Source organism: Hyla sarda, chromosome 3 (assembly GCF_029499605.1).
Source record: "Hyla sarda isolate aHylSar1 chromosome 3, aHylSar1.hap1, whole genome shotgun sequence".
Taxonomy (NCBI): domain Eukaryota; kingdom Metazoa; phylum Chordata; class Amphibia; order Anura; family Hylidae; genus Hyla; species Hyla sarda.
In genome coordinates this window covers 407,067,943-407,090,414 of record NC_079191.1, presented here as the reverse complement: position 1 = coordinate 407,090,414, position 22,472 = coordinate 407,067,943, and positions in this window count along the sequence as shown.

The window sequence follows — 22,472 nt, the reverse complement described above, 5'->3', positions numbered from 1 at the left end:
GTATCTAATCCTGTTTTAAAGCTGTTAATTTTTCCTGCTGTGACCAGTTCCTGAGGTAGACTGTTCCATAAGTTCACAGTTCTCATGGTAAAGGACTAAACTTTTTCCGCAGGTTGAAGACCACTGGTAGAGGAAGTTGTACTCACCTGTCCCCGCCGCTCCGGACCGTCAACGCTCGTCACCGCTGCCCTGGATGTCGCCCTCCATCGCTGTTGACGCGTCCCTGGGGTGTCCCCGACGCTCCGGCAAGGCCTCTGCTTCCCCGGCATCCTCGCTCTCCGTCGCCGCCATCACGTCGCTACGCATGCCGCTCCTATTGGATGACGGGACGGCGCGCAGCGACGTGAAGATGACGATGGAGAGCGCCGACGATGTAAGGGGATCCCGAAGAGGACGCGCCGGAGCCCCGAGGACAGGTAAGTGATTGTCAGAGGACCACACGAGGCACCGTAAACGGCAATCCGGTGACAGCTGAAGCCGTCTGCGCTGCCGGATAGCCGTTTATGCGATACATACAAAACCATCGTATGTTGAAATGATCGTATGTCGGGGCCATCGTAGGTCGGGGGGGGGGGGTCACTGTATTGAAACATTCGTTCAGATATTAAAAATCTTGGAATATTCATTCAGCTATATCCCAATGTTTATCAGAATATTTACGACGTTAGACGCTTGTACATCAATGAAACCCCGGTCTCTTGTCCATGTAAATGTCAGGATAAGTGGACACCTGTTCTCTGCCTACAGAAATACCAGCAGACATGTCAACACAATGGAAGTCAAACAGACGGCTACAATATAGAATTTCTGATGACATCAACTAAACTAATATTTACCTATGCAAGATATAGTTAGGATCTTGTGTTTCCTATTATTTCGTAGGAATGCAAACGTTCTCTTCTCCATTATTTGCTGTAGTACAGGCACTTAGCAGCCCAAACATCCAGCATGTGAATTATTTATAGACCTCACAGGTAAATACTGTTCAAACAAATGGCACGTCATCATTTTTTTAAACTTACATAAGGCATGGGCCCATATATGACTAATACATTGAGTGGCTAAGCCCACATGGGGCCATTTTTATGCAAAATGTATTGTCCAATAGACATGTAAGGGATCATGAAAGTAATCTAAGCAATAGAAATGTACCTACGGCACTACGGCAATGTAGGAAAACCGATCCCCGGGCTAAAGTGGTTCTTGTAAATAAATAGTGGCGGTGGCGGTGCTCTGGCTATAAGTGATATATAGCAGGGAGATCATATGAAGAAAAGAAAAGCCGGCCACTCACCATTGTCCATTTTCTTGCTTTTATTGCAGCATCGGGGGGTTACAAAGGCAACAAGCTCAGTTTTGCACTTAGCAGTAGTTATGAGCTGCTGAAGTTGAGTTGTTCTTTTCTGTCTAAGTGCTCTTTGATGACACTTGTCTCGGGAACCTCCCAGTTTAGAAGCAAATCCCCATAGCAAACCTCTTCTACTCTGTGCCGTTCCCAATAAAAGCAGAGATGTCAGCAGAGAGCACTGTTGCCAGACAGAAAACAACAACTCAAGTACAGCAGCTGATAATTATTGAAAGGATTAAGATTTTTTAATAGAAGTCATTTACAAATCTGTTTAACTTTCTGGAGCCAGTTGATAGAAAAAAAGTTTTTTTCCTGGAATACCCCTTTAAGTACTTCTATTTAAAAATCTTAATCCTTTCAGTCGTTAACAGTTGCTATATACTACAGAGGAAGAGTAGGAGCAAATCCCCAAAGAAATTTGAAAAGAAAATTACTTCCTCTGGAGCATACAGCAGCTGATAAGTACTGGAAGGATTAAAATGTTTTCATAAAAGTAATTTACAAATCTGTATAACTTTCTGGCACCACTTGATTTGAAAAAATTAGTTTTCCACCAGAGTACCCCTTTAAAAGTCTATGGTTAGACAGTCTGTCGAATGGTTTGGCAATACCCTGTCAGAACAGTAAGAGATGGAATTTATCAGCAATTAGGCCTAGGCGTTTACTTTCATGATTCTCATATGAAGAAAAGAAAAGCCGGCCACTCACCATAGTCCAACTTCTTGCTTTTATTGCAGCATTAAATACTCACACAAGTATACAAAGGGAGCAGGGGGTACAAAGGCAACAAGCTCCGTTTTGCACTTAGCAAGTGCTTCTTCCGGCCATACTATGGAAACGGAGCTTGTTGCCTTTGTACCCTCCGCTCCCTCCCTCTCCGTTTGTATACTTGTGTGAGTATTTTAAGCTGCAATAAAAGCAAGAAGTTGGACTGTGGTGAGTGGCCGGCTTTTCTTTTCTTCATATGAGAATCATGAAAGTAATGTCTACTGTACTTGCCCTGCAAGGGGTTACAGGTCCAAAACATGGGCCTATAGGCATACTATGTGCCATTCTGTGATGTCACTGTCTATATCAGTAGTGTTCAACTGTGACCGTTGGCTGTCCGGGCATGCTGGGAGTTGAAGTTTGAAACATCTGGAGGGCTAAAGTTTACGACCACTGGTCTATATAGTCCTTTTCAGTAAAAAGCCTCCTTATGGGCCTACCATATGTGGGTCCATGGCAGGGTACGGGTCCTGTGTTATAGGACCATGCAAAAAAAGTTATTTTTATCTCTTTCTATTACTTTCTACACAACTAAATATTATAAAGATAACCCTACCTCTAAAGACAGTTTAGAACTCACCCCTTCCAATGTTATCACCATTGGAAGTACTATCTAGCTATACAATGTAGTATTACATGTCACACAATTCGACTTTTGGGACCATGGCGTTCCCCAGGACAGAGCCCTGAATCTCCTCACTCCATTGGGGTCGGCGTGCCGTCCATACATTCTTTATGGGAGCGCTGGAAATACACAAGCACCGGAGGCACAGGGTAGAGGATATGTTCTTAAACACTAGAGCTCCCCTTTCAGGCCCCACAGGCTCCAAAAAAAGTTCAGAAACTGCACCAAATTGCCTGGAGTGAACCTGGCCTAAGATCTACCCATGTAAAAACTAGAGACATAGAATGTGTCAGCAGATAAGAACCATTCAGCCCATCTAGTCTGCCCAATATTCTGAATACTATGAATATTCCTATCTTATATGGAGGATAACTTTATGTCTATCCCTGTCTTATATGAAGCATAGCCGTATGCCTATCCCTATCTTATATGAAGGATAACCTTATGCCTATCCCTATCTTATATGAAGGATAACCTTAAGGGACATGTATCAAAGATTTTACCCCTGTTTTGTGCGTCTTTTTTTGCGCAAAATTTTGCGCAAGCCCTTTTTTTGCGCATTTTTTTGCGCACGTTTTGGTAGAGCATGTCGTCCAGATGTGGCCGAATCAGGGTACCTTGGAGTGACATCTATAGTACACATGGATTTATTAACTGCGTACTTTTCCTTTACACCAAAAATGTTGCCACAAGAGCTGTTTTTTTTGCGCAAATATAACCCATCTTGGACTTAACGTAGCAAGATGCTCTAAATCATCGATTCTATTTTCCAAAGAGTAGATTGAGGAGATTACTATATTTACCCGCATTTGATGAAGCTCATTGCGCTTCATTGATAAATTTAGCTCTTCTGCACATAATTTAGAATTTGGGAAAAGGGGTAAACTGCTTCTACCATACACAAACAATGATACATGTCCCCCCTTATGTCTATCCCTATCTTATATGAATATAGCCTTATACCTATCCCTATCTTATATGAAGGATAGACTTATGCCTATCTCTGTCTTATATGAAGGATAGCCTTATGCCTATCCCTATCTTATATGAATATAGCCTTATACCTATCCCTATCTTATATGAAGGATAGACTTATGCCTATCTCTGTCTTATATGAAGAATAGCCTTATGCCTATCCCTATCTTATATGAAGGATAGCCTTATGCCTATCCCTATCTTATATGAAGGATAGCCTTATACCTATCCCTATCTTATATGAAGGATAGCCTTATACCTATCCCTATCTTATATGAAGGATAGACTTATGCCTATGTCTGTCTTATATGAAGGATAGCCTTATGCCTATCCCTATCTTATATGAAGGATAGACTTATGCCTATCTCTGTCTTATATGAAGAATAGCCTTATGCCTATCCCTATCTTATATGAAGGATAGCCTTATGCCTATCCCTATCTTATATGAAGGATAGCCTTATACCTATCCCTATCTTATATGAAGGATGGCCTTATACCTATCCCTATCTTATATGAAGGATAGACTTATGCCTATCTCTGTCTTATATGAAGGATAGCCTTATGCCTATCCTTTTCTTATATGAAGGATAGCCTTATACCTATCCCTATCTTATATGGAGGATAACCTTATGTCTATCCCTGTCTTATATGAAGCATAGCCTTATACCTATCCCTATCTTATATGGAGGATAACCTTATGCCTATCCCTATCTTATATGAAGGATAGCCTTATGCCTATCCTTTTCTTATATGAAGGATAGCCTTATCCCTAACCCTTTCTTATAGATCTCCACTCCTCCTTTAGCGTGTTGATTCTCTTTATGTACTGTATTTATAGTTTCTACCATATCCCCTCTGCCTTGTCTTTCTTCTATACATGTTAAAGAAGTCTCGCAGAAGAAAACTTATCCCTCCCGAAGCACCGGCTGCCACTCCCCTTCCATATGGCTCTATGGCAGAGCCGTCCGGCTATCTTCGGCTCTCCCATCGAGCTATGTAGAAGAGGCACGACGGCCCCCGCTTCGGGCGAGGGTCGTGACGCACCGCTGGTGAGGAGAGTTGGGGCTCCTACAGGAGAACGGGGGGGGGGGGGGGGGGTTCAGATAGGTGGTAAGTTTTCTTCCACCAGACTTCTTCTTTAACCGTTCCTGGTAACTTTTAGGCTGCAATCCACCGGCCAATAGAGAACCGTCGATAAGGGGAAACCATGAAGTAGAATGAATGCTAGAAGAGCATTGATATATCAAAATGTACGGACTTTGTGAACTTGAATTCAAGAAATAGACTAAGCACTTCTTTTGGTAAATGTTTTCCACAGTGGCAGAGGATATGGTAGTTTATTATTTCTATTATTATTATTCCAACTAATAATAATGATTAAAATAGTGTGAAAGGAAAAGCCACATAGGAAAATGAGTCATGTGTCCATCGCCCGCTCGGTGAATCACTGGTGTGTTGTTTTGTTTGGAGAGGACTGTGGTTATTACCAACTATATGTCTCTGCGCTCATATTCATCAGAATGTGTAGAGCAGATACGTCTCTGTTTCTAAGGACAGGGCTTTTATTACCTACAACAAATAATGGACGTTGCAACCATCAAATTGCATCATGTTGCCCCGTAATTCCCTTTGTGGGTGGCTTGTTCTTATGACAGTGTTGCTCGAATTTTGCAGCTTTCTCCCATGGAAATACATTGGAAATGGCTAGACATCTGCTGAGCACCGGGAAAGGTGGAAATAGCATCTCCTCATCCCTTATTTTTCTGTTTTTGCCTTACTATATTCCAAGAGCCAACTTTTTGCTTTTTTAAGGTGTTGTGTTAATGTGTTAGTTGTCAAAGGACCTTTCCAGCTTCTTTCGGGGGTCAGGTCACTGTTGACAGTATGAATATCGCAGCCTGCGCGTGTAAAGACCTGATGGAACCCCAACAAACCCTATTATCAGAAAAACCAAACAATTGTACAATTAATCAGGTTTCAGCAGCATGAAAAGAAAACATATGAAGCCTGCCATTGTTTACCAAACATCTACCGTATTTTTTGCCCTATAGGACGCACCGGCGTATAAGACGCACCCAATTTATAGGTGTTAAATCTAAAAACATAAAGATTTTGAACCCAATAGTGGTCTTCGACCTGCGGACCTCCAGATGTTGCAAAACTACAACTCCCAGCATGCCCGGACAGCCGTTGGCTGTCCGGGCATGCTGGGAGTTGTAGTTTTGCAACATCTGGAGGTCCGCAGACTGAAGACCACTGCATAGGAGGTAATACTCACGTGTCCCCGCCGCTCCGGACCCGTCACCGCTGCCCTGGATATTGCTCCATCGCTGTCGCCGTGTCCCCGTCGCTCCGGAACGTCTCTGCTGCCGGCCGGGTATCCTCGCTCTCCGTCGCCGCCATCACGTCGTTATGCACGCCGACGCACGTACGTGATGACGAGGAAGGAGAGCGCCGGCCATACAGGGGATCCCTGAATGGAGAAGACACCGAGGAGGCAGGTAAGGTCCCTCCCGGTGTCCTGTAAGCACTAACCCGGCTATTCAGTCGGGCTGTTCGGGACCGCCGCGGTGAAATCGCGGTGGTCCCGAACAGCCCGACTGAACAGCCGGGTTAGTTTCACTTTCCCTTCAGACGTGGCGGTCAGCTTTGATCGCCGCGTCTGAAGGGTTAATACAGGGCATCACCGCGATCGGTGATGTCCTGTATTAGCCGCGGGTCCCGGCCGTTGATGGCCGCAGGGACCGGCGCGATAGGGGTGTATTCGCCGTATAAGACGCACCGACTTTTTCCCCCCAGTTTTGGGGAAGAAAAAGTGCGTCTTATATGGCGAAAAATATATAAAGTATATGTTAACTTTCTTGTGTAGATTATTTTAATTCTGGAGATTCCCAAAACATTTTTTATTTTTGTTATGTTTTTGACGTCTATGTAAAAATATAATAGATTTTTATTTGTGTTATGTCGGACCACTTGTTTTATTTAGGTTTATTTATTTTTATAAAATGTTTTGCCCCACTAGGAAACTTAAATTTTTTTTTTTATTATATTGCTTTAGAATACCTATTTATTCAAATGTATTTAATATACAGTACAGTTTGTATGTTATTAGTTTAGTTTGATTGTCTATAATTGTGGTAGCAATCAGACACAATTTATTAGTAATCAATTAAGAAACCCAGGTATTCTACAGCATGTACTTACTCTTTCTCCGTGCACGGTGGGTGTTTACACATTGTGTTAATTAAAATACACAATCAGTTTGACTATTTGTGTGTTACTAGTTTAGTTAGATTGTGTTTTTCTATAATTATGACTTATATAACAATTAGAATAAATCTTTTTAGCATTTAATGCAAAAATCTGGGTAATTCTAAAGGGTTAACTAACTTTTTCTTACATTTGTAATTCAAGGTCACTTTAGGCTCAACGTCCCTTGAAATTGCCTACTCTGAAATAACTAAATAAGTTTTAACTCAGATATTTAGAAATGTATAGATGTAAGTAAAAATGTGTTGGTCAGCTGGAAAATCTATACAGGACATGAACTCAAGTATTCGAAAAGAAAAAAGGTCTCATTTCATTATGGCCCATGTCAAAAGATTTCCTCAATTTCCTGCTGTTTTCCATTTCTATAGATGAAATGATTTGCGATTATATTCTGTCTTTCAATATCAGGTCAGCTGGAAGGGGGAGTTTTCTCTTCAATGCAATGATGACCTGATTTATGTGCATTTCGAACATGACCTTAATACAAATCTTAATTCACATTCATCCTTTTCACTCCATTGGGAACGCCTTCTTTTCACCCATTTGGTTGGTGTCTATTAAATGGTTTTGATATATAGAAAGTGCCAAAATTATACATGACTTGTTCCAAAGAAATGACAACATTTGGTGGCCACTCACCAACTGGACAGAACACAAGAGGACATTGCTTATTATAACTTGCCCCCAATATGTCTTGTTTGCTGTGAGCAGTCAGTGTCATACCTGCCATAGCCTGCTTGAAGACATTGGCCCTCATTTACTTAGAAAATCGGGTTGTAAGTCTATCTTGCTTTCTTACCCGACTGCTTTTTTCCCCTGATATTTATTATTATGTCTAATCCTGTTTGTCGCACGTGGGTTTTGTAGGTTTTGGTTTCAGGAAAAAATCCACAACAATTCAACATATTCGGGTTGGAAACCTTTATAAATACGTGGGAAAGCTCAGAAATGTCGGGTTACGCCCCTTTTTCGGGTTTGGGAGAATCCACATGGGGTCCGTCGGGAAAAATTGTTGCATCGTGTCGCAGACTGGCGCACGATGTCTGCGACATGTCGCAGACAAAGATGCGCCAAAAAACCTGACAACAAGTCGGGTTTAGAATAGTAAATGAGGGCCATTATATTGAAGTGCACCTACCTCAAGAAACTATTTCAAAACATGGTGGGCTTTTGGCACCCGTTCCTTCCTCCTTCCACCATTAGGGTTGCCATTTTAAAGGGTCAGAGTCAGACATGGCTATGGGGTAGCAATTGTCCATTTTTTCACATGAGTGTAGTCAGTAGATGTTTATCAGTGGTCTACTACAGTAGACTGCAAGGGCAGGCATAGAACTGAGCTGACCCCTTAGCCATACATAAAACAGCCTCCTTCCTGGTGCTGAGTAAACATTCTGTCTCTACCCTTAAAGGGGTACTCCACTCCTAGACATCTTATCCCCCTCCGATAGACTTGCATTGAGCCGACGGGGCGTGACGTCACACGGGGGGCGGAGTTGTGACATCACGGACTTCCGTTCCGGTGGTCGGTACCCAGACCCTCCAGCGCTTCCGCAGCAGAAACAGGTGGGTGCCGCATGCTATATTGCGGGGGTCCCCAGTGGCAGGACCCCCGCGATCAGACATCTTATCCCCTATCCTTTGGATAGGGGATAAGATGTCTAGGGGTGGAGTACCCCTTTAAAGGGGTTATCCAGGAAACACACAACCTGGAGACAGGCAGGGAGCGTTTTTTTAAAGAAATTTTCTCTGTTTTTCGATTCCTGGATAACCCTTTTAAGCCCATACACATAAGGGTTTGACTGGCCAAGCCTTCACATGTTTAGGATGTGGTGAGGGGAGGTAAGCTGTGAATCTGGTGAAGACTAATCTTCCTGAAAACAAGAGGATCAAGCTATTGGAATCCAACATGCCTAACCCTTCACTCCCCTGACATCATAAGGCCACCATCTATGTACTAGAAAGTTGTCCGATCGCACCAAAATAAGCAGAGATGGCTGCTTTTTCATTAATGTGTATGGGGCCCTTAAAACCCCCATTACCCTGTCTCTTTTTTGTCCCCCTATCTTCAGTTCCTTAATCTTTGGTTGACTTTGGAGAGGAGATCCCTGAACAAATTTCATCATCCAACAAGAGATGAAGAAACCCCGGACTCCAACTCTCTAGGTACCCCATTACAGCTCAATGGGCTTTCTCTATAATGCATATACAGTGATCCCTCAACTTACAATGGCCTCAACATACAATAGTTTTAACATACTGGACGATAATAACTTGAAATCAGGCTCAACATACAATGCTACGGACAGTACAGATCTACGAAACGTGTCAATGGCTGGTAGAACTGACCAATCAGAATGGGCATTCACTGGTAAAACACCTTTATTACTGAAGTGCATGCACTGACTGGCTGTCTGGTAGCGCCCCCTACAGTACAGGAAGGTATTACATATTCTGTACTACTCTTACCTGTTCCAGGGTTAGCTGCTCCTTTGGACACCAGGTGAGGGCGACTCCATGTTACTTTTTTAGGACACTGTGTGTACTGTATAGGACCCTGAAGAAGCTCCTGTCCTCTACATAGACAGTGATTACAGCTCCCAGCAGATCTTTATTACTTTTATATGGAAGGATTTGCTTTATCTGTATTAGTTAATGTATCTTCTTATTTTTCTTTAATCCTCACTTTTTCCTATTTTCAGATGGCATTTTGAGGGGCTTCAGAACCAATTACCAGGTTTCCATAGAGTTATGGTCTCAACATACAATGGATTCAACATACAATGGTCGTCCTGGAACCAATTAGTATTGTAACTTGAGGGACCACTGAACACTTTGGAAGGGATCATTTGATGTTGCCGTAACAACCTTCCTTCCTATCCTACGCCCTTTACAATGCAAAAAATTGCTCAACTAATAATATTCCTAAAATGGAATTTTGCAAGCTTTTCTCATTGGGGTAATAATGTGCATTTTTCTACAGCTTATTAAAAAATCTTTTGCCAAATTTCATAATTATATGAAACTGTATGTCAATACGCTAAAGCATCACAATAAATAATCTCCATGGTGTTCCCAGAGGAGAAAGCATTATTCTCGATCCAGGAGAAGTTTCCCATTGGCAGGACAGTGCAGTGTTCTTGGAAATGTCATTTCCCAATAAACTTGTTGAGCATCTGCACAAATAAAAAGGGCGTGGTGGGAATCCTTATTAATAAACATTTCCTGCTAACACATGAAGTAATGACATTAGGATATAAGGTTATTATAGATTGCTTTTTGTGTCTTTAGAAAATGGCCTATTGTTTAAAGCAGTGGTCTCAAACCGTGGCCCTCCAGATGTTGCAAAACTTCAACTCCCAGCATGCCCGGACAGCCAACGGCTGTCCGGGCATGCTGGGAGTTGAAGTTTTGCAACATCTGGAGGGCCACAGTCTGAGAACACTGGTTTAAATCAAGTTTTATGGTAAACATGTTTTCGTAAAAAATAAAAATATATATATATATATATTTTTTTTTTTCTTATAATTTTCCATTTTACTACCTATATTTTAGAATAATCTTGAAATCTTAAAATTTGTTGTCTAGCCCCAAAAAAAAAAAAAAAAAAAAAAAAATTGTATACTCACCTACCCTGTTCCCCTTATGCATCAGTCTTGATGGTACCCAGTCCCGGCCGAGCTGTGCTTTCTGATTTAGGGTATGTTCACACTATGGAATCTCTGCGCGGAGATTCTGTCTGAGCATGCGTCGACTAAATCCTTTTGCGCTAGACCACATGGACGTGCGCCGTCTCCATAGACGGCAATGCAGTCCGTGCGTAATCCTGCCAAAAGAATGAACACGTGCATTCCTCCGGCGGATCAATGTCAGCGGTGGAATTTTCCGCCGCTGAAATTCTTCAGTGTCAATGGGTCAGCTGAAGACCCATTTACACCAATGTTAAAGGGGTACTCCGGTGGAAAAACATAATTTTTTTTTAAATCAACTGGTGCCAGAAAGTTAAACAGATTTGTAAATTACTTCTATTAAAAAATCTTAATCCTTCCGGTACTTATTAGATGCTGAATACTACAGAGGAAATTATTTTCTTTTTGGAACACAGAGCTGTCTGCTGACATCACAAGCACAGTGCTCTCTGCTGACACCTCTGTCCATTTTAGGAACTGTCCAGAGCAGCATATGTTTGCTATGGGGATTTTCTCCTACTCTGGACAGTTCCTAAAATGGACAGAGATGTCAGCAGTGAGCACTGTGGTCATGATGTCAGCAGAGAGCTCTGTGTTCCAAAAAGAAAAGAATTTCCTCTGTAGTATTTAGCAGCTAATAAGTAATGGAAGGATTAAGATTTTTTTAATAGGAGTAATTTACAAATCTGTTTAACTTTCTGGCACCAGTTGTTTAAAAAAAAAAAAAAGTTTTCCACCGGTGTACCCCTTTAAAGGGGTGACAAACATTTTTTTTCTATTTAACTGGTGCCAGAACGTTATACAGATTTGTTGATTACTTCTATGTAAAAATCTTAATCCTTCCAATATTTATCAGCTGTTGTATGCTCCAGAGGAAGTTATGTAGTTCTTTCCAGTCTGACCACAGTGCTCTCTGGTGACACCTGGTGAACTGTCCAGAGCAGGAGAGGTTTGCTATGGGGATTTTTTCCTGCTCTGGACAGTTCTTGACACGGACAGAAGTTTCAACAGAGAGCACTGTGGTCAGACTGGAAAGCACTATACAACTTCCTCTGGAACATACAGCAGCTGATAAGTACTGTAAGGATTCGGATTTTCATATAAGAAGTTATATATTAATTTGTTTGACTTTCTACCTCCAGTTGATTTTAAAAAAAAGAATTTTCCTCTGGAGTACCCCTTTAAGGTTCATTCAGAGGAATTCCTTAACAAGCCTAAGGATGTGTGAACATATCCTTTTTCTTGATACACAGGAAGGGCCTGCTCATCCAATCGCTGACCGGGACGGATCACCACTCTATGGCCAGTGATTGGTTGAGCCGGCACTTCCTGTGTGTTGAGATGAAAGCAGGAAGTGCTGCTCAGCCAGGATTGGGTACCAACAGGACGTAAATGGAGGGGATAGGGCGAGAAGAGTTTACAGTTTTTTTGTTATGCCAACCTGACTCCATGGACTATTGGGACCAGACAATCTAGGGACACAACAATAGGGGCACAAAATCAAACCTAGAATCAAACCTAGAATCAAACCTAGACTATAATGCATGAGGATGCCCAGGACATTCGTATTATAAACAACACATGGTAGGTAGGAATGATCCGCCCCAATTTTTGCATTGGGGGTCAATAAGCTTCATAATGTCTATCATGTCTGGGTCTATCATGTTCTGAGCCAGCAATACCTTGGTGAGGTATTTGGTACCTACTCAAGCTCTCGATGGCGCATGTGGCACGGTGATATCAGTGTAACATGACAGACATGTTGAGTCCCATTTCTCTTTCTTACGCCATCTGATGTCTGATAGACACTTACACTAATATTTTGAGCTACAAAACAATGCAAGGCTTTATATAATTTAAAGTATTTATAGGAATTTCCAAAACTGGTGGAAAAGGCATAAAACGTTGTGAAAACACATAATAAATTTGCCATTATTAACAATAGCAATGAGTTTTAAGTATGAGTTTTATATATGCACATGTATTATCTCTTATAATATATAGTGAAAAGGTATAAACCAGCTTTCACCCTCTCTCTCTCTGGTAAACGTCTGCATGAACAGTCCACGAGAACTGCCAGAATCAATGTCCAAAATGAAGAGAAGGATAGTTCAGCAGCACGATTCTGGGTATAAATTCATCTTCTTTATTACGTTAAGCCAGAAAAAAAATGTATAAATAAAATCCACATGACATAAAACACTATGCATCGCGCCTGACGCATTTCAGTCTTACGACCTTAATCATAGACCTGTTGACTTTGTAGTGGTTTGGTGACTACTGGACTGGACAATAATCGCCATGATTTGTAGGAAATGGACCAATTGTCTCATCATAGATGTCTAGTTTGATAAAAGAGGGTCCGAATCCTGAGAGTCAACAAAAGGAGTGTCACAAGGTGTCCCTTCAGTTGAGAAGGCCCAAGTTCCTCACTAGCCACTAGCGAGTTACTGACAGCTCAGCCCAGGTAATAGGGGGAGCCCTCCCATGTCACCCACATGTCCTAATACAGTGGTCCCTCAACATACAATGGTAATCCGTTCCAAATGGACCATCATTTGTTGAAACCATCGTATGTTGAGGGATCCATGCAATGTAAAGTAGAGGAGAGTGGTCTACAACCTGCAGACCTCCAGATGTTGCAAAACTACAACACCCAGCATGCCTGGACAGCCAACGGCTGTCCGGGCATGCTGGGAGTTGTAGTTTTGCAACATCTCGAGGTCCGCAGGTTGAAGACCACTGGTATTGGAGGTTATACTCACGTGTCCCCACCGCTCCGGACCGTCACCGCTCGTCCCCGCTGCCCTGGATGTCTCCTTCCATTGCTGTCGCCGCGTCCCTGGGGTGTCACCGACGCTCCGGCAAGGCCTCTGCTTCCCCGGCATCCTCGCTCTCCGTCACCGCCATCACATCGCTACGCACGCCGCTCCTATTGGATGTGGGGACGGCATGCACAGCGACGTGATGACCACGATGGAGAGCGCCAATGATGCAGGGAATCCCGAAGAGGACGTGCCGGAACCCCGAGGACAGGTAAGTGATCGTCAGCGGACCACACGGGGCACCGTAAACGGCTATCCGGTGGCAGCTGAAGCAGTCAGCGCTGCCGAATAGCCGTTTATGCGATGGCCCCGACATACAAAAGCATCGTATGTTGATGCTGCCTTCAACATGCAATGGCCTCTGAGAGGCCATCGTATGTTGAAATGATCGTATGTCGGGGCCATCGTAGGTCAGGGGGTCACTGTATCGAGCAGAGACATGGCTTGTCCTAAAGTGACATCCCATTTAGGCCATTATGGAAATTTCCATGTATGTGATGGTTCCACTGGAGAGTAGTAGCAATGAGCATGAATATAAATGGTTCCTGCTTACCAGAGGTTTTCTAAGCTGTAGTTGGCCAACACCCAACTGCACAAAATCTTCATTGATATTAAAACTGGAATTTGCAATAAAGCCACAATTATGAATGCAAGGGCTAAATTTACATGCTGAAAACAATATGTAGAAATTACAATCTCCAGCAAGAAAATGAAGGACGGAGCACTCACCCGATTCGTATCCTGGATATGCAGCTCAACACTGCGTCTTCATCGAAGCACCATTCAGCGTGATAGGGTCCATGGCCAGCATCTGAGCCCCCCCTGTTCCATCTACCACTTCCCTGCCTAAGATGCATACCCCATCGGTGTTGAGCTGCATATCCAGGATACGAATCGGGTGAGTGCTCCGTCCTTCATTTTCTTGATTTGGAATTTTCTTTACATTCGTGAAGCACCTCCCGCACTCCTGTCCGGTAATAGTACGTTCCATTAGCAGTAATCCATAGAATTTAGCAGCGTGGTGTCCAGTGCCAATTCATCATTCTCCAGTTTTTTCTTAGTGTTATAAATATGCAGAAATTGTCTGTAGAATTTCTGGAAATCGCCAAATAAAATTTAACATATTCTGACTGAATGAATAATGAATGCTTCTTGGTATGTTCAAGAGTAAAAGCTGAACTTGCCAAAGGCTTTTGTAAGACAAATACAGTACAGTGATGTTTTTCCCTTGCTCGGTGTCAGCATGCCAATCATTTGACCTCTATGACTGCAAGTTCCTTTGATGTGAAGCCTAATTGTCACTTAATGCTGTGTCACGCCGTTCAGTGCCATCGCTTTCCAGCCTCCTCAAGAGCGCCCTACTCAGCCAGATAGATTACACTGTCTAAGAGGATCTGCTAACATCTCTAGTCTTAGTGTAAATAACATGAAGGGAACTGGGATTCAGATAGTAAAGTACATATCAGAAGACTCTATTCACATGGACTAATCATTACCAAAACTTTCAGATTTTTTATTTTTTTTTGCACTGAATACACATGTGTAGGACAGTCTTGGTGACAATAGGTCACAACTGATGTGGGTCATACAAACATCATATACCCTATAGTAAACAACTGCGAAACTCTGGTGGTCCCGATCCATTAAAGGGATATTCCGGGCAAAAACATTTTATCCCATATCCAAAGAATACGAAACCCCCGCAACCTTCCTGCTGCTGTTGCGCCCCCTCCCATAGACATGAATGGAGGGGGCGTGGCGTGACGGGATATCGGGGGGGGGGGTCTCAGCAGCGAGCCCCCCGCAATCAGACATCTTATCCCCTATCCTTCGGATAGGGGATACAAAATTTTGCTCGGAATACCAAAAACTTTAACTAAGTGCCAGTTCAGTGTTTTTACCCATGCACTTCTGGCCACTAGGGACTTCTGGCCACTAGGTGACCTGATTCCATACATGTGTATTCCCTTTGTTGCATGGACAGTCATCCAAGTGAACAGCCGCTATGTATTCTTACATTTCAGATACAGCTTCCATACAGCTCCCATAGCCATAACAGCTGTTGGCCGGAAGTTGGACCCATGTATAACCAATGGATATGATACACTATTGTGGTGAGGGTGTGATGCAGGGCAGATGGAATTACCCTGGGGCAGATGGAATTACCCTGGGGCAGATGGCATTAACCCCTTGTGTTCGTGACGCCAGGGCGTGGTTTAACCGCTTCACCACCCGAAGGTGCCTAGCCCTCACATTGAAGTGGTAGGAACTGGGCTCCCTGTTTTCATTTACTTTAGTGTCACCCTCCTCTTCAGATGACTTTAGTATATAAATATGAAGACACTTACATATAATATTAATAATATTAAAGGGGTGCTCCACTGCCCCAGCGTTTAGAACGTTTTGTTCCGAACGCTGGGTGCCGGCGGCAATGGGTCGTGACGTCATGGCCACGCCTCGTGGTGTCACACCCTCTCAATGCAAGTCTATGGGAGGAGGCTTGGCATCCGCCACGCCCCGTCCCATAGCCTTGCATTGGGGGCTTGTGGCGTGATCTCACGAGGGGCTTGGTCGTGATGTCACGACCCCCGCTGCCCGCACCTAGCATTTTAAATTAACTCCGGGTGCTGCACAGAGATTGTGGGTGTCCCAGCTGCAGGACCAGCTGCAGGACCTTTGGATAGAGGATAAGATGTCTAGGGGCAGAGTACCCCTTTAATATACAAACTGAAGATTATGCATCTAGTCACTGGCCTGTATTCAATGTATGAGACATAGCTTTATTTTTGAGACATTTTTGAGCATGTTCTCACTTCAATAAGTGCGTAATATAAATTATGTTATTCTTTGTTGGCCGAGACCACAATGTATGCGTTGTCTCTGGGTAGATTATGCTGACATGGTAAATGGCCAGTGGCTATACAGTCAATCTGTCAGAGTTCATAGGAACAAATTTGGGTTTGTAAGGGGACCATAGAATGCTGGACTAGAAATGGACCCAGAGAGGAGACCTTTTGTTTTTTGAATGAAATATAGATTTTTATTGCAAATAGGCTACACGAGGATAAAATCTAATGAAGCCAAAAGCCACAGCAGTCATGAGTCTATGATGTAAGGTGTCCTTTGGCCGGTAAGACAAAAGTACTGCTGATTTTGGAAGGATGGACATATTGCAATAGAATGACAGAGTTTGCAAAGTTGGGAATAAGCAAAGTTCATTCACACCATGGGCTGTAAATAGGAGCAATTCCAATGATGAAACCAAAGACTGAATTCCAATACACAGTTAGGCCGAGTTCAGATTTAGCTTTTTTCCATATGTTTGGTGAATATGGTGGGAAAGCTTCATAGACCCCAATTTATCTGCCTAGAGAATGTTCTTTTAGCCTCTGTTAGTTGGCATACCTGTTTGCTTCTGTATAGGAAAGCACAGCAGAGAGTCATTACTTATTTAACATTTATTATTTTAACTCCTTGGGGACGGAGCCCATTATGACCCTAAGGACGGGAGCATTTTTTGCAAATCTGACCACTGTCACTTTAAGCATTAATAACTCTGGGATGCTTTTACTTATAAATTTGATTCCGAGATTGTTTTTTAGTGACATATTCTACTTTATGTTAGTGGTAAATTTTCGTCGATACTTGCATCATTTCTTGGTGAAAAATTAAAAAATTTGATGAAAAATTTATAAATGTTGCATTTTTCTAACTTTGAAGCTCTCTGCTTGTAAGGAAAATAGACATTCCAAATAAATTATATATTGATTCACATATACAATATGTCTAATTTATGTCTCCATCATAAAGTTGACATGTTTTTACTTTTGGAAAACATCAGAGGGCTTGAAAGTTCATCAGCAATTTTCAAATTTTTTGCAAAATTTTCAAAATCGGAATTTTTCAGGCACCAGTTCATGTTTGAAGTGGATTTGAAGGGTCTTCTGGTTAGAAATACCCCATAAATGACCACATTATAAAAACTGCACCCCTCAAAGTATTCAAAATGACATTCAGTAAGTGTGTTAACCCTTTAGGTTTCTCACAGGAATAGCAGCAAAGTGAAGGAGAAAATTCAAAATCTTCATTTTTTACACTCGCATGTTCTTGTAGACCCAGTTTTTGAATTTTTACAAGGGGTAAAAGGAAAAAAATCCTCTCAAAATTTGTAACCCAATTTCTCTTGAGTAAGAAAAAACCTCATATGTGGATGTCAAGTGTTCGGCGGGCGCAGTAGAGGGCTCAGAAGGGAAGGAGCGACAATGGGATTTTGGAGAGTGAGTTTTTCTTAAATGGTTTTTGGGGGGCAAGTCACATTTAGGAAGCCCCTATGGTGCCAGGACAGCAAACCCCCCCCCTACATCGCACACTTTTATGGAAACTACACCCCTCAAGGAACGTAACAAGTGGTACGGTGAGCCTTAACACCCCACAGGTGTTTGACAACTTTTTGTCAAAGTCGGATGTGTAAATGAAAAAAAAATTTTTTCAGTAAAATGCTGGTTTTTCCCCAAATTTTACATTTTTACAAGCGGTAATAGGAGAAAATGCCCCCCAAAATTTGTAACCCCATTTCTTCTGAGTATGGAAATACCCCATGTTTGGACGTCAAGTGCACTGCGAGCGAACTACAATGCTCAGAAGAGAAGGAGTGCCATTGAGCTTTTAGAGAGATATTTTGTTTGGAATGGAAGTCGGGGGCCATGTGCATTTACAAAGCCCCCAGTGGTGCCAGAACAGTGGACCCCCCACATGTGACCCCATTTTGGAAACTACACCCCTCACGGAATGTAATAAGGGGTACAGTGAGCATTTACACCCTACTGGCGTTTGACAGATCTTTGGAACATTTTTCATTTTCACGGACCACTGTTCCAAAAATCTGCCAGACACTTGTGGGGCGTAAATGCTCACTGTACCCCTTGTTACATTCCGTGAGGGGTGTAGTTTCCAAAATGGGATCACATGTGGGTATTTATTTTTTGGGGTTTATGTCAGAACCACTGTAAAATCAGCCACCCCTGTGCAAATCACCAATTAAGGCCTCAAATGTACATAGTGCGCTCTCACTCCTGAGCCTTGTTGTGCGCTCGCAGAGCATTTTACGCCCCCATATGGGATATATACTCAGGAGAAATTGCGTTATAAATTTTGGGGGTATTTTTTTCCTTTTACCTCTTGTCAAAATAAAAAGTAAAGGGCAACACCAGCATGTTAGTTAAAAAAATTTTTTTTTTTACACTAACAGGTTGGTGTAGACCCCAACATTTCCTTTTCATAAGGGGTAAAGGGAGAAAAAGCCTCCCAAAATTTGTAGTGCAATTTCTCCCGAGTACAGAAATACCCCATATGTGGCCCTAAACTGTTTCCTTGAAATACGACAGGGCTCCAAAGTGAGAGAGCGCCATGCGCATTTGAGGACTAAATTAGGGATTGCATAGGGGTGGACATAGGGGTATTCTACGCCAGTGATTCCCAAAAAGGGTGCCTCCAGCTGTTGCTAAACTACCAGCATGCCTGGGAAGTCAGTGGCTGTCCAGAAATTTGTTCTTTTGCAACAGCTGGAGGCTCCGTTTTGGAAACACTATCGTAAAATACGTTTTTCATTTTTATTGGGGGGGGGGACAGTGTAAGGGGGTGTATATGTAGTGTTTTACTCTTTATTATGTGTTTGTGTAGTGTAGTGTTTTTAGGGTACATTCACGCTGGCAGGTTATGGTGAGTTTCCCGCTAAGAATTTGCGCTGCAGCAAAAAATTTGCCGCATCTCATACTTGAAGCAGGAAACTTACTGTAAACCTGCCTATGTGAATGTACCCTGTACGTTCACATGGGGGGGCAAACCTCCAGCTGTTTCAAAACTACAACTCCCAGCATGTACTGACAGACCGTGCATGCTGGGAGTTGTAGTTTTGCAACAGCTGGAGGCACAGTGGTTGGAAAACCTTCAGTTAGGTTCTGTTACCTAACTCAGTATTTTCCAACCAGTGTGCCTCCAGCTGTTGCAAAACTACAATTCCCAGCATGTACTGATCACAGAAGGGCATGCTGGGAGATGTAGTTATGCAACAGCTGGAGGTACGCAACTACAACTCCCAGCATGCCGAGACAGCTGTTTGCTGTTTGGGCATGCTGCGATTTGCAGTTTTGCAACATCTGGAGTGCTACAATTTAGAGACCACTGAACAGTGATCTCCAAACTGTGGACCTCCAGATGTTGTAAAACTACAACTCCTAGCATGCCCAGACAGCAAACAGCTGTGTGGACATGCTAGGAGTTGTAGTTTTGCAAGATCTAGAGGGCAGTATAGAGATCACTGTGCAGTGGTCTCTGAACTGTAGACCTCCAGCTGTTGCAAAACTACAAATCCCAGCATGCCCACAGAGCAAGCTGAGCATGCTGGGAGTTGTAGTTTTGCAACATCTGGAGGGCTACAGTCTAGAGACCACTATAGTGGTCTCAGAATGTAGCCCTCTAGATGTTGCTAGGCAACTCACCGGCTTCCGTCGCATCCAGGGTTTGCGCCGATCGCCGACATGGGGGGGGGGGGTCTAATGGCCCCATGGGCATTTGCACGGGGTGCCTGCTGATAGATATGGATACGCCCTTCGTCCTCAAGTACCAGGACGCAAGGGCGTATGCATACGCCCTTCGTCCCCAACAGGTTAACATACGTATGGGACGTACGGTATGCCACTGTATTGCATACATTTCGTTTGAAGATTCTCCTTCTTTGGTCTAAGGTGTATGGAAACCTTGAGACACATAGCAATGTCATAAACAATAAACTAGTGTATTTATAGCAAATTCTTCTTCTACATACACAAAAAAGACCAGCTGACCTTCAAGGCCTTAAAAATCAGTGTGTAGGTTCATCTCATGTGCAATACGTTCCACATATGTGTCTAAGGTGTATGTGTCTAAGCAACATTCATTCACACCATGAGCTGTAAATAGGAGCAATTCCAAATAGGAATTCATCTAATGGGTTCATCTAATGTGCAATACGTTCCACATATGTGTCGACAACCTTTAAATATTTTATGCCAATGTATCTATGTCCATGTACTGGCATAGGCCCCATGGACTTTAATGGCTTAAACATAGTTGATTAGTGGCACTGGCTATGTTTACGTCACTTCCCAAAAGATATATTTTCCCAGAACTCAAAAGCTATCAATCTATACTAAGGTTAAAGGAGTGGTCTCATTTCTAATAGGACATATAGACTGCATTGGGCATATAAACAGCATTTCTTGCTATGGAGGAAGTGGTCCATCCAAGCATTACATGGAAAGCCATTAATGTGGATGGCTGTATGTAGTTCTACATTTTCTCTATTGCTAATGGAAAATTTCCTTAGGGAAATCAGTTTACAGGGGTTGTGAAATCCAGATCAGCAGTAATTATGGGGTTCTCCATGATTAGAGAAATACATACCATGGACCTGACATAATACGTTTATATTGGTATTTAATACAAGTGTTTAGATGGAAATGGTTGCTTCCCGTACTGGTCTCCAATATTAGCAAGTAAGAAAAAAAGAAAGCTAGTCAAGGGTCTTGGTCATTCATGGCAGATGTTGGGTACAGCACCATGAGGTGGCTCATTGTGATCTTTATCATTGGGCCTCTCTTCTCTATGTACATAGTACTTAGCTGACTTGCTTTTACCAGCTACTATATGATGCCAAGGTTTTCACTCAAAAAACCAAAACATCCCCATTTCTTTTGCTCTTTATACTATTACTTTTTTTCATAACCTTTTCCATAACATTACCATGCTCATTTCCTTAATGTGGTCCCATTGTGAACACAGAGAGGTCACTGGGTCATAAAATGACCTCCATGATTCTCAACACAACTCATTGACCTCTGTATTTAACTGAAGACATGCTCTCAATCATGAAATATCACCCCCACAAGTATTAGCGGACTGAGCAGAAGGAAGGGGGAAGGGGAGGGTGACAGGAAACAGAGACATGACCTTTTTCAAAATAGTACAAGAGCCACTCTGTTGGGCAACCTCGACACAAATAAGACCACTTGTGTGCGCTCAAAACAGACATATCTAACAATGGACTCAATAGAAAAATCTTATTATGCGGAAAAATCTAAATTTTCAACACCTCGGTGGCCAGGGTATGTTAGCGTTTAATGTAAAGAGAACCTCAGAATCAATAGCCCTGAACTGTGTTGAAGATGAGAGGATCTGAAAGTTTTAATCTTTGAAGACATTTTGAACATTACATAAGTTCTGATGACGTTCATTCTATGTAAAGTCTTACAAAACAATGTCTGCCATTGATCATACGTTCTGTCTTCGGAGCAAGAAAGGGGTCCTTTCATTCCTAAATATCATCAACACAAAGGAAACTGATACAGTACAGTAAACTGACCCAGATATGGTATAACAGACACTATTTGTGGTCATTATGCTACAAAGAGAAGATTCTAGAATTGTGTGGAAAGCTACCTCCAACTCATGTAGGAGAATTTTACATAGATGTTCACTACTTGAGAGTAGCTCTTCCAGTTCTTCTGACACAGAAAACCATTTGCAAGTCAAGCACGTAACAAACCATACACGTCAAGGACAATGAAAATGGAGGCTTTCAACCAAAATGACAGCTCATTGAGTAAAATGTAACAACGAATGATTGTTTTAGCCAACCAATGGCAAACCATAATCATCAGAAATAAAGTCAGCCTTGTTTGCTAGTCCACACACAATCTTTCTGAGAAAATGTTCCCAGAATATTCCCAGAAAGCTCGGTCATCCTTTGATCCATGTCATTGATCATGTGGGGCAATTCTTAATTACTGTAACAGCCAATATGAACAATTATGTGCATGGATGTATCTGAAAAAAGATCATTCACTCAAGAGTTATTCAGCTATCAACCAATTTCCATCTAATGTGTATGGCCACATTCAGTAGCCTTAGTCTTATGGACAATCATTCAATTCCCGTTG